This window comes from Onychomys torridus, chromosome 11 (assembly GCF_903995425.1).
Source record: "Onychomys torridus chromosome 11, mOncTor1.1, whole genome shotgun sequence".
NCBI classification, from domain to species: Eukaryota; Metazoa; Chordata; class Mammalia; order Rodentia; family Cricetidae; genus Onychomys; species Onychomys torridus.
In genome coordinates, this window is record NC_050453.1 from 49,813,681 (window position 1) to 49,825,917 (window position 12,237).

Here is a 12,237-nt window from a genome sequence, read left to right on the forward strand (position 1 = left end):
AGAGACGTCAACAGAACACTAAGTGACTCAGAGAAGAACCACTGCAAGACAATGGGGAAGTGAACACTGTGACTCCACACAAAACCATGGGAAGAATACTGAATTTATTACTAGAAACTTAGTTTCCCTTTGGATTTCCTAAACTGACTATTACCTGAATTTATTCAGATCTGGGTATACTATAGAAAGTCAGAAAAAAAAGTCACAATCTCTCTGTTCTTCAGTTTCCTTATCTTTTTTATTCATTTTTACATTTTATTTATAGTAGGGCAGATACACGTGCATGCAACAGTGCATTGCCAAGGCGGGAGGACAACTTGTAGAAGGGAGTCAGTTCTTTCTTTCTACCTTGTTGGTCTCGGGAATCAATGTCAGGTCATCGGGCTTAATGGCAAGCACCTTTATTCATTAAGACATCTCATTGGATCGAGTTTCCCTTTCTCTGATCTCTCTTTACTTTCTCAATCTTTCTAAGTCACCCACCCCAGCCTTCAACTTGCTCTGTAACCAAAGCAAACCTGGAACTTGTAACCCTCCTACCTCAGTCTTGAATTAATTTTGATTATAGGCTTGTACCGTCAAGGCCAGTACTTTAGTACTTGTAAATTAATATTTTTCTCCATTTAGGATGATGGTGGCCATCGGCTTATTATGTAGAGCCTTTTTTTTGTGTGTTTAAGTACATTCCATCCAGTCCTGCTTTCTCTAGGGCTTTATCATGAAGGCATGTTGGATTTACTTGCTCAGCCATGTTTACTTGTGCTCTATTCACAACCTAAATGTCCTTCAACAGATAAATGGGTCATGAAGATGTGGTACATATACATGATGAATTCTATCCAGCTGTGACAAAAATTAAATCATGAAATTTGTAGACAAATGGGTAAAACTAGAAAATATTACACTGAGTGACATAACTCACACACAGAAAGGCAAGTGTCTCTTATTTGAGGATCCTAGTTTTGCCCCTTTAGATCTGAGTATATAACCTGGAGTAACCACAGAAACCAGAAACATGAGAAGGGACCATAGATGCAGAGATGAGAAGGAGCTTGAGAGAGGTCTAGAAAAGGGGTATAATAGGACACAAGTACTATGAAGGAGGATGAGAAAAATGGGAGGCAGAGGGGAAGGCACTACTGAGGGAGAGAGGGAGGAAACGAGGAAGCACGGGAGGGAAGGAGAGAGGGAGGGAGGGAAGGGGAGGGAGGGAAGGGGAGGGAGGGGAGGAGAGGGAGGGGAGGGGAGGGAGGGAAGGGAAGGGAAGAAAGGGGAGGAAGAGAAGGGGAAGGAAGAGAGATGATAAAGAACACTAAGATGATTAAGAAAACCATAGGGAAACCTATTCTTTTATGTTTACTTAAACATACATATATAATAATAATATATATAAGCATGCATATATATATAAATAATTTAAATGAAGTTATGTCACTTAGGGTGAGAATGTTCTCCCCAAGAACTATAAACTATCTAACAAAAACCCCAGTGCCAGGCATGGCAAATCTTCCCTTGAGTGGTTAGACTTGAGCACCCAAGGGACTCCTACAACTATAGACAACTGCCATTGCCTTGGTTGCCTTCCAGAACTTGAAGGTAAGGCCTTACTACTAAAGACACCAAATGCTTCAGACGCAAAACATGGAGGAATCCAGCTGGAACTGACCTCTAAGTTTCCCCCTGTGGATTAGCTCTCATAGCATCTAGAGGTGCTACAAAACTGACAAGAGAGAAATGAAATCAACAGGCCTACAAACCAAAGCAATGGCCAGCATGGTAAGATAAAATCAAGAGTGCAATAGCGGCACTTCTATCTTGTTAATAACCAACAGTCATCTAAGTAGAAGGGCTTACTAAATAGGAAGAAATTCAGGCCTGGTACTTTAAACCTAGCCAAGTATCTATGGCCAGTGAGTTCATGGATTCTGGAACTCAGTACTGAATTTCCTAAACAAGCATAATTCCCAACTGCCCTCTAAATGCCTATTATCATCTCTACAGATAAGTGCAGCTCTCGCCCCTCATCAATGAAGCTTCTTTTTGCAGCAGATAGATACCATCACAGAAACCTACAACTGGTCAAAATACAGAGAACAATTGGCTGTGGGGGTATTGTAAACTGTTCAAAAGTTTATCCCATCTGAATCTGTCTTATTGTGAATCTAATCTATTGCTTTAAACTGCAGCATACTCCACCCACCTCAGCTTCCCAACATGGTGGTGGTAAGTTTACTACCGGCTCTGGAAACCATGCTCCCACAGACTCTCAGAATCAGTGGGTCTATTCTTCCATCCAACAGCATGTTGCCCAGAAACCTGTGTGTGTGTGTGTGTGTGTGTGTGTCTGTCTGTCTGTCTGTCTGTCTATATTAGCAAAGGCTAAATCCACTACACAGCATAATATGCAGCTTAGAGATGCCCCATTCCCGCCATACTGTAGGTCAAGTGGGCAAGCCAGGAATCACCACATAGTAACTCAAGCATGCAGGCTGTTGCAGCTAACTTGATAGAGGCAACTAGGTAGCTGTTTTAGCCTTCTCCTTCCCAGAATTCTCCTCTCTCCTTGTCCCACCTATACTTCCTTCCTGGCTACTGGCCAATCAGCACTTTATTTATTAACCAATCAGATCAACACATTTATAGCATTCAGAACATCCCACAGCACCCTCCCCAAGTGATACATCTACAATACAACCCCCACACCTAAGGTCCAGAGAACGCTGCAAAAGAGGAGCCAGAAAGAATGTAAGAACCAAAAGACCAGGACATTTGCTGCGAGATAGTGCCTTCCATATGTGCCATGAAATCCTCACAGCATGGTCACCTATACAAGACCTACATAATGACAACACCAGTTGATATCCCAATGTGTATGGAAGAAATCTCACTATGCCCCACCCCTAGATGAAGAGCTACAGGCAATTAAAAGCTGCCAAGAGATGGAGAATCAGTCCTCTCAAGGGACTAGGGATTAGTTTATCCAATCCCAAACTGTCAGCCTAAAACATATACATCTAAAGAACACTAAATGAACAGAACTGGTTGTATTCACGTGTGTGTGTGTGTGTGTGTGTGTGTGTGTGTGTGTGTGTGTGTGAGAGAGAGAGAGAGAGAGAGAGAGAGAGAGAGAGAGAGAGAGAGAGAGAATACATATATGTGACAAAACTTATTTGAATGAAGGTGTGGAACAACTGAATCAGTGTCTATTCACTAACCTGATGGTTTTGAACTTTTAGTTTCAGTATATTTCAATGTTCTCATCTACAAAATAAAGTGATAGCAATCTCATGATTAAGTAAACCAAATGATATAATGTGATTTACCACACCCCATTACAAATTTGCTCCTCATTTTCTTCTGTGTTACTATCTTGGACTCATTTTAAGGAGTAATTTATCCAATATTGAAGTTTTCATGAGAAAGTAGATAATTAAATGTTTAGTTTACATTTAACAATGATTCATAGAAACCTTTAGAAAAACTTAGCTTCGCTGATCCGGGTGATGTGAATCCGAATCTGAGCCGACTGCCGCGGCAGCGAGGAATGACGGCCCCCGCCAACTTCCATCCCCTCCTCACTCTTGGCTTCTCTTTCAGATCTGCCCAATGGAGGACCGCAGACCTCTGCACCCTTCCCCAAGCCCCTGAATAAAGTGTTTTGACTCAAAAAAAAAAAAAAAAAAAAAAAAACTTAGCTTAAGAATAGAAACTGGACCAGGCAGTGGTGGCACACACCTTTAATCCCAGCACTCGAAAGGCAGAGGCAGGCGGATCTCTGTGAGTTCAAGGCCAGGCTGGTCTACTGAGAGAAACCTTATCTCAGAAAACCAAAAACAAGAAACTATAAATTTGAATTCTACCGCCACTTTTCCATAAGTGCTATCTTTCCAATAATTCTTTATAGAAATGTGTATTTCATTTTGCTCATAATTAAAATAGTTTAGATGACTTTAACATTAATATTTCATATGCTATTATTTTTCTAGAAATTTATTAATTATTTTTTGTTTTGTTAAACACAATTCAAAAATTGGCATTTGTAAAATGGCTACACAGATAAGTTAATAAGTTTTACATGCTATCTGCTTTATCCTTAGTATCTGGAGACTTATCTACTTAAAATCCAAATCAGAATCCAAATGTATTTATTATTTTTCATTTTATACACATTTTTCAGACATTAATGATGCAAACAATAAGACGTTGTTGTCTCTGGGAGTTGGAAATAGCTCAGTTGGTAAAGTGCCTGCCACACAAGCATGAAGAGCCTAGTTCAGATCTCCAACATCCATATCAAAGCTAGGGACAGCAGTGCACAGCTGGAACCCAAAGGCTGGGGTCAGGGAGAGACAGGTGGATCCCTGGGGGTAATTAGCCAGACATCATAGCTAAATGGGTAAGTTCCAGGTTCAGTCAAAGACCTTGTCTCAAAAACTAAGGAGATGGAGGCCGTGGGGAGGCTCAGCAGTTAAGGGCACTTTCTGTTCTTGAAGAGAACCTCGGTTCAGTTCCCATCACCACATGGTGTCTCACAACCTTCTATGACTCTAGTTCCAGTGAACCCGATACCTTCTGACTTCTGAAGCCACTGAGTCTATACATGGTGCACCAATACATACAGGCAAAGCATTCACACATACTAAAAAACATTAAAATTTTTAAATCATAAGGTGTAGAGTGATCAAGAAAGACACATGACACCTCTGACTGCCACATGCACACGTATGTTTACACACCTGCGTATGTGTGTGTTATAAAAACATCACACACACACACACACACACACACACACACACACACACGAATTCATTACTTTTGAGTAAAGATACAGTCTTTTAAGTAAGAAAATCATGATAAAGGGATGTCTCAGAATTCAAGTATCTTGGCACAGATGAATGTTTTTTTACTTATAATTCATCAGGCATACAATCTCATCATCTACAAAGAATTTTATACCAATTTTAGAATAATGACTGTAGAAAAGACATATACAAAGTTTTCTTCAAGGGCATAAAAGATTGTAACTTAGAGAAAATAGTAAGTTTCGCTGTCCAAAAATATCTTTCATATATCTAGGACCTGAAATTCCCACCACTGATCATAGATGGAAAATAGCATCTAAACTCATAGTAGAGGCAAGAAAAATGAATCACTAACGCTAACACATTAGCTGTCGCCTAGCAGAAAATAAAACTTGGAAAAATAAAATGCAGTAATATAGTATAGAATAGGAAAGTATGTAGGCTCAAGGAACAAAGACATTAATTAGGGAAACTGTGGGCTTGAAAACAGTGAAGGGGGCAAACAGAATATCTTATTGATAAAAGCCTCACCGGGTTGTTAATAGAAAAAAATAATAAATGAAGAAATAAGCTTCATGAGAATTATGTATCTTAGTAGAAAAATATAATGTCCCTGTGAAAAGAAAAGAGTGAAGTTATTACGTAAGTGATGTTTATAGAGGCCTTTGCTTATAAAAACAAAAGCAAATAAACCTAGCTCCAGTGGGCCAAGACACTGTACAGACAGCCATTAATTAAGGTACACTTTCTGCTCTCAAGGACATGGGCAATGATAACAAAAGCACATAGCAGTGATGGCCAAGCATACATGGGCAAAGGCTGCCTTGGAAACCCAGCAGAAGCACCTTCCTCTACCCAGTGGAATCTGTAAAGAACGGGAGATGTGCTGGTCATCGAGAGGAGCTTTGAAGAATAATTAAGAGATCTCTCAGGGAAGAGGGGAAGGCTGTGTGAACTGGAACAAGGTGGGGGCAGGGAGACAGGAGAGCCTGTGACACTTGGGAAGATGCAGAAGGTGGGGGAGTTCTCCTTGAGGCTTCTCCAAGTTCACAGCCTGGCTCCAAAGCCTAGCAGCTCTGCACATTTCAGAAAACCACTTAACCTCATGGAAATGTCTTTTATTCTTATCTATGAAATAATACAATTAATTTACTGATATAGGCCTCTGTATTCAGAAGGAGCATAAAAAGTAGCCGAATCAGTCACCTAAAAAGCCCAAACGAAAGTAAGTGCTGGTGAGGACTTGCCAACAAGGAAAAGAGAAATATTTCTGAGAAAGAAATTGTGAACAGATCAGATTTGAATGAGGGAGAGATCACAAATAATTCAGTTTCTAAAGCAACCATCGTGATAAGTTCAAGTACCATCATATGAGAAAGTGATGTAAGCAGGATTTGGAGAACATGCTGAGGGTGCAGTGATCACATGCTGTAAGTGGGACTCAGGAACAAGGTGGAGGTCGGATTCTGGAACCCTTAAATCAGCCTTGTCAACTTGGGACAATCCACAATCACTTGAGAAGAGAGTCTCAGTGACTTATTAACTGATGTGGGAAGACCCAGCCCCCTGCAGGCATCACCATTGCCTAAGGGGGAAGAACTGGAGGGGTCCTGAACTGCATAAGAGTGGAGAATTGGAGGAAAGCAGAAGCAAACAAGAGAGCAGACGGACATGCATTCATGGCTCTCTGCTCTTGACCGCGGAGACAATGCAACTAGCTAGTTTCAGTTTTTGCCACCTTAATGTCCCACTGTCATAGACTATAACCTGTAATTTTAAGCTAAAATAAACCTCCTCTCTCCTAAGTGGCCTTTTATGAAGGTGTTTTATCAAAGCAACAGGGGGAGCGGTGCAGGAAAACAAGCCAAAACTCACAAGGAACAGTCAAACCTAGGAAACAAAGCAATGGGCTCACGATTCCCAGATGTTCACTGTAGGCTCATTATGATGTTACAGCAATGATAAAGATAATTTGTTGTGTCTTAAGTGGTAGTATGCAGTGTTTTGACACATTGATTCATTCAACAAATGGTTAAACATCTATGTGAACAAGTATGGTGAGCAGATGTAGAAACGAACCTACTACCAACAAACCAATCAGAAAATGTCTTCATGAACCTTACAATGTCTGGAGGTAGTAAAAGAAATAAGGCAATTTTATTTTTTTAAAAAATCACATTAGATTACAATAAGTTCTATAAATAAAGTAAAAACTAGATAATAGAGAGAATGAGAGCAGAGCAGAGGGATGTACTGGAGAAAGTTGTTGGGTTCATGTTTTCATAGTACACACACACAAAAAAAATTCACTTTCTGGCATTACTAACCAAGGATTCCAAGGTCTTAAGAAATTAATTAACATGTATACATGTGCATATATATGCTCATTATATTGAGCGCAAGCTCTACTCTCTTTGCATATTTTAAAATATGTACTTTAAAATCTCAGTATTACTAGCTATAAACAAAATATTGTACAGCAAATCTATGGATTTTATTCATCTTATATAACTGAAAATTCATGCTCAATGATTAGCAACTCTGCAGGTCCTCTTCCCCTGAACTCAAGAAAACACCACACTATTCATGTTTAATTACTGTAAACATCTCAGGTTTCTAGAATCATGAAACGTTTGTCCTCCTTTGACATGCTTCTTCTGTTTAGCAAAATGCTCTGAACATTCATCTATAGTGTTACAAAATATAGGACTTTTATGTTAAATAATACTCTATTGCGAGAAGAGAACATGGCTTACTTTACCCATTCAGTCATGTCATAATGTCTGTGCTCTGTTCTGTTCACATTTCCTTGGTGATTATTAACGTTTAACATGGTTTTGTATAATTACTTGCTCTGCATGGCATGCATCTTCTTTATAACATGGAACTTGCATAAAAGTAAACTCATGAACCAATGTAATTAAATACCATGACTGGAAATAAGAAGGCAAAGGGGGGAAGGTGACCAGAGAAGAGAAGGAAAAGCAGATAAGATCTAAGCACAATCCCGTCATGTACAGAAATGTCACCACTAAAATGTTTTAATTGATATAACTAATATTTGTTAATAAATAACAAAAGGGAAAAGTTGATACTGGAGAAATTGATACATTCAAACAGGAGAATAAAGCATAACCTAATCTTATGTCACACATAAAACTCAACTCAAAATGCATAAACATAATTCAAACATAGGAGTTGAAATTGCACCCTCTCCCCTCAAAAAATCCAAGGGAAAGATTCATGAAACCAGCTGTAGCAATGATGTCCTTCATATTAAACCAAAACGTGAGCAACAAAAATAAAAGGAGACAAGTCAGCCTACATCAAACCTAACACCTCTATAAAGCAAAGAAAATAATAACAGGAAACACAGTGAACATCATCCTGGACAATGGGAGAAAGTATTTGCAAACCATCTGATAAGAAGTTAGTATCCAAATATAGAACTCCTACAATGGGGGGAGAGGGGAGGCCTAATAACCTATGTTAACATTGTTTAAGGATTTGAATAAATAACTTTTCTTTGGTATACCTTAATGAGAACCAAGATTATTTCCTGATATTCATACCTTATCCATTGTAAGTGCAGCATCCCACAAACAAGCAAAGTATAGAAAAAGTATACAATGACTTTATTTGTATAAATCTATCAATACATATTTAACACTGTATGGACAGAATGCCTTCAGTGGTCTCACTTGACTTGAGCCTCAAACTAAATCCATTATAAATGCATCTTTATCCCTGACTTATGTAGGAGGAGTGTGATGGAGCCCAAGAGGCAGAATGCTTGGTGCTCTATGGGCCGGTGGTTAAATGGTGAGGTTTGAACACATAAAGATCTAGTCGCACTGTGATCATGAAACCTGTTTTGCACAGTGCTGTGTGAATAAAGTGAGTTGAGGTGTAGAATAGTACATAATAGACAAGTTGACACAGAATCATATTAACCACTAATAAACACCACTATCCATTCTCATAAGCAATACAAGATGGAAAGAAAGCAGAACAATGGAAAGAGCTAGGTGCTAGACACAGGAGGTCAGGTGCCCAGTAATGTAATAGACAATTATAATCCTAAAATCATGTATTAAAAGAGAAAATGTGGATTTAGAGAGAATAGATGATGGAAACCAAAATGGATTACAGTGTTTGTTAGAAGAGAAAATTAAAAAAAAAAAAATATATGTGAAGTAAAACAGAAGAAAAGAGCAGTATCCTTGGATGTCAAACAGTATGCATAGAGCCAGTGTGTCTCAATTTATTAAGCTCAAATTTATTAGTTGCTTCATTAGCATTTAGAACATGCGAATATTTGGCCAGCTGTAAATGATGTGCAGGAGGCAAATAAAATTAGGTCTAAATCTTTAATATGATAGAAGGAAGGAAGGAAAGATAAATTAATAAATTGTCACAATGCAAAAAATGCCATAATGGCCAACAAGTAATACTACAATGATAAACATTCATCATCTAGAGAATGTCTAGACTCAGCAAGGAAAAGAAATATGGAGAAATTAAGTATGGCAGATCTGTGAACTTCAAATGTGGAATGTGTCCTTTAAAATGAACGGTGTGCAGAAAGAAGTGGGGGCATCTTGATTTCTGGACAAGATTATAGCATGACCTGCTGTTTCTAATAATGTATTTGCTGTTACTGCACACTCAGACCTGTCCCTCTGGCAACACTTTTCAACAAGTTCTTTCTCACAAGACTCTGCAAGCGAGAAGGAGAAGTGACAGTTAAGGTAAACATAGTCTGTCTTGAGCTGGCAGCACCCACCCTCTCGGTGACTGATACCCAAAGTCCATCCCAAGCAACTCAATCTAAAATTGGAGTATATGTGTAAGGAGTTTTTAATGCCTCATTTTGGCAGTTTGTATCTCGACCTGCCACAATGGATTTTATTATTAGCTGAAAAGTTTGGTGAAATGTGTCATGTGAGCTTATTTTTGAAAAAAGAATGAGGGAAAAAAAATAAGATTCTGAAATCTCATTTCCAGGAAAAGCTTGGACGCTCCCAGATGCCAGGCACCACAGATGGTCATTTCATTCCTCCTATCTCCTGTCTCATAATAAATGTACAACAATGTTATTATTAACTACACTTTAACCTTGAGAAGACTGAGCATAAAGATATTAAAAACCTATCCAAACTCATTCAAGGCAATGAAAAGTCAAGCCAAGACTAAGTCACCAGAATAACTCCAAATTCATGCTTTCTAATAAATTAAATGCAAGATTGCACAGTAAAGACCAAAAGTGCAGCCTTCCTTTGCTGAGTCACCTGGAGAGCAGCCACTAACACTGAGTGGGCACTGCTCAACTTACGATGAAGTTTCTTAATAAATCCCCAGATGGTTATTGTTGAAATTCCAGTGATATCTTGAGCATGGCTGCACCCATCATCTTAAACATACTAGAAAAATCTGTGGAAAAAAAAGGTCAATAGGTGTCATCGAAGAAAAAAGTCATAAAGGCCTAATTTTAAAAGTTGAAGAGACATTTTTAAGATTAATGTCACCCCAAACTAGGGAAATCCTTCAGCTGACACAGACCTGAATAACCATGCAGGTCAAACATATTCAGAAATCAAGATATTTTTGGCAAACTGCCCTTGGCCAGAAGTAGTTTCTATCCCAAAAAAATACACCATGTGATGTGCGCCTGTCACCCTCCCTCAGAACCTCTCCAGGGTTAGCAACTGGACCGCCATTTTTTAGGGGTGAAATGTAGCATCCCTGAAGTCATAGCCTCACAAGCGATGAAGCCCAGACAAATGTTCATTTCTGCATTTCCTGCTTCCTCTCACCACAACTCCAACTCTTGCTCTAAAAGCTCTCACTGGTTTTTATACCCAGAACTAAATACGCTCATTTTCTACACTCTGTCTGCTTTCTTTGCACATTACTCACCATAATGGGGACTGCCAGGAGTAATAGTACATGACTTTAATCAGCATCTCATCACTCAGGAGGCAGAGGCAGGTGGAACTCTGTGAGTTCAAGGCCACACTGGCTTACATAATGAGTTCCAGGCCAGCCAGAGCTACATAGTGAGACCCTGTCTCAAAAAAAAAAGCCAGCAAACAAGAAGAATGGATAGTATTTATGGAGATACTTTATTTGTGCTAAAATGTGATTTTATTTGTATGTTAATAATGTTGCCTGGGGATCAGAGCTAAGATCAAGCCACTAAGCAGCAGTTTGGCAGTGGTAGCACATGCCCTTAATCTGATCACATGGCAGGAAGAGTCTGTGTGTTCAAGGACATAGACAGCATGGTGACACCTGCCTTTAATCTAGTACCAACCATAGAGACCTCGAGGTCTGTACAGACAGGCAGTGATGAGGAGGTCATGTGGTTGGGTTTAGAACCAATGAGAAGGCAGAACAGAAAGGCAATAAAAAGACAGGACAAAGGAAGAAGGTCTTTCTCTCAGGGGAAGGACAGCAGCATAAGATAAGGTGGTCTTAGCTCTTGGCTACTGTTTGATCTCTTGGCTTTTAACTCTTTATTTGGCTCTGTGTTTCTTATTTAATAAGACCATTTAGAATTACATCTACAAGTATTGTTGGTTATTTGTTAAAATGATTGTATGTCTACCTGTCTGCATTTTCCATTAAACTGTTATCTCTGATCAGAAAACAGACAGAAGAAAAAAGTTTTAGGAACTACATTCTTTATCAGCAACAAATGCCTGTTGGAGCAACTGTCATCCAGGAACAAAGAAACAGCCCTCTGACATAGATTCCATAATATAAAACACGGATGATGGTAACATTGGTTCATGGCTTTAATGAAGAAATAAAAACTTTATGGAAAAACTAAATCACCCTGGCAAAATATAAAGTACATCAGAACCCTAAATAAATAGTCATGATTTCACAAATATTAGACAGTGATTTCAGAATATCAAGCTGGTAGTGATCACAAAGAACAATGAGATAGTCAAAAAGTAACGCTTGTATGAAAGAGTTATTGTCAACTAAATCACCATGATACAGTGAAGCAGTTTCTCTCCTCCTAATAGAATGTGAATTTGGCAAAAACTCATCTGCATGAATCAGAAATAATGAAAATAAGAACAGGGAGATTATAAGGCACTTTCAGTGCAGTACTATTTGTTCTTGGTTTACTGCTCCAGAGAGGCAAAGGGAAAAAAAAAAAAAAAACTTACCAGTAAAGGGAATATAAACTGTCTGAGGAATAGTGAGTAATGAGGGTTCTAAGACAACATTTCAAAATTCATATCCCCAAAATGGACTTTATCTTTTCCAAAACCTGTTTTACCCTATTTTACCTGGAGGCAGAAAATATCACTTTAAGACCCAAACAATGGACTCTTCTTAAAATCTATCTTTCAATCTCATATGCCATTAATCAAGCCATCATGTCATCTCTTCCCTTGAAATAAATCCTAAAGATCCC